Consider the following 2,362-nt stretch of genomic DNA (forward strand, 5'->3'; position numbering starts at 1 on the left):
TTGAGGATAGATGTTCTTGTGGTGATGACTTCCAGATTTTGGGGATGATAAGTATTAAATTTTAGAAGTTATTAATTGATTTCGTTAATGAGTTTTAAGTCTTCCGCATTATATTCTGTTTTATTATGGTTGAAATGTTGGGGTTTAGATTGGTTGGTTCGCTTACATAGTAGGATAAGTGTGGGTGCCACTCGCGACCCGTTTTGGGTCGTGACACATATCATAACAAATCGTCACATTTTATATCTGTTGTTTTCAATAGTTGTGCGTCAGTCTATTTCTAACCTCGGGCAAACACTTTAATGTCGACGCCACCATCCAAGCGCACGACGAGCACAAAAGGTGATAGGTGAATCTAATACTACTATTAATACAACCTAGAGTGAAAATTAATTAGGTTAATGTTCCGTTGGTCAAAATATTTTATCTTCAAAAATAAATATGAAAAAATAGTTTTCTAATAAAACTAGAAACAATATAAATGATTGTGCGATCCCCCACCCCCACCCCACAATCCCCACCCAATTTCACCCTATATTATCATTTGTAAAAATTACATATTATAAATGTTATTTTATTACTTACTTACTAAACATTACTTTTTTTAAAAATATATTTTTCATTGTACCGAGCACACTTGTAATTCGTCAATTAGCAGAAGAGAAGAAAGTGAATATGTAGAGAATAGCAGAAGAAAAGTACAATTTGGAAAGCCTTCTGCTAGCCCAAAATTGTTAACTAAGATCGAAAGCTTCAACTATAGAAGAGGAAGCTAGAAAGAAGAACTTATTTATACTAGAAGACTCTTTTATTTGGGTTGTTCTTGATTTGTTTACAAGTGACTAAGGTCACCCCTATTTATATATACTTGTTTAGGGATGATTCTAAATACTAAATATAGACTATTCTAATTTTTTCTACAAATATCTCCTTAAATATTTATTACTCCAGATTATCTAAATTTTTCTTAAATATAAATATAAAAAATATTTACTCTACAAAATTTTAGAAAAATCTATTAAATATCTAAGATATATTTAATAATTCTAAAAATAAACTTTAATTTTTCAGATAATCAAGATTTGCAGCTGATGCACGAGGGGGAAAATAAAGGCATAAAGTTATGATCAACCTCAATTTTCAAACGTTGAATATCGAAAATTAGTGCTTCTGCTTTTTCATTTTTTGATACCCTTTTGAATTCTATATACCTCCCCCAGTTAGTCGTTATCATCAATTAAATTGTTGTCTCTTAACTTTTCTATTATTGCAATTATTTTATTATTACTTTTCTTTTCATGACTTTTCAACAAATCATACCTTTCCAAGTTAAATCAAAAGTGGAAAATTAGAAGAAAAATTGGTACCTATGCACATGTAAATATTGATGTTTTCCGAAATCGAAGGAAGAAATCATAGATGATACTTTTTTATTATTTGATTGTATTTGAATCGAGACTCTTTCGAAAATAATTTTTCTATCTCTATGAGATAATAGTAAGATTTACTTACACTCTATCCTCCCAAATTCCACCTAGTGATATATTTCATACAGTATGTTATTGTTGTAAAATTGGGTCATTGGCAAGTTGTTTAATCTTAGGAATGCAAATGATCAACCTCTCACCTGTCGATAATGCAAACATTTTATTTAAATTTTACCTTTCATTAGTTAGTATTGAAATTAGTGATTAATTAATATTTAGTTATTTTAATAAAAAAAATTAGAATAAATTATAAGGATAAAATTAAAAAACTAGGTTCAATTTATGTCTTAATCTATTTTTCTTAAAGTGTGTGAAACACCTAAAAAATTAAATTGATATGAAATAGAGGAAGTATAAAGTAATAGTCGGGAAACTAATTTAATAAGATAAATATTTATAAATGCAAATATCTTGACTACTATATATATGTGGTCGACATATTTAAATTGTTAGTAAATCACTATTTCGATCGTCATTAATTTTCATTAAAAATTTCTAATATAAAATAAAAATTATTTTTATTATTTAATCTTTTTCGAAGTAGGATAAATATTTTCTAATTAAAAGATTATTTTTAGGAAAATAATATGTTGTAAAAGAAAAAAAAATATGTTTATTTGGAAAAAGACATTTTTTGACTTAAAATAACATTTATGAACTTAACTATTTACTAAAAATATTTTTGTTCATTCCCCATAGTTTAAGGACATTAATTTTCCCTTTTTTGATAAATATGCATAAAAACTTGTGATATTTTCAAAAAAATTATCTAACGTAACAATACTTAAAATTTATAGCAAATCTTTCCTTTAATTTCTCTTCCTTTCTCGCCCACCAGTCGCCAGTCGCCTCTCGCCCCTCCCCCCACCCCCCAC

Source organism: Solanum pennellii, chromosome 3 (assembly GCF_001406875.1).
Source record: "Solanum pennellii chromosome 3, SPENNV200".
Lineage (NCBI taxonomy): Eukaryota > Viridiplantae > Streptophyta > Magnoliopsida > Solanales > Solanaceae > Solanum > Solanum pennellii.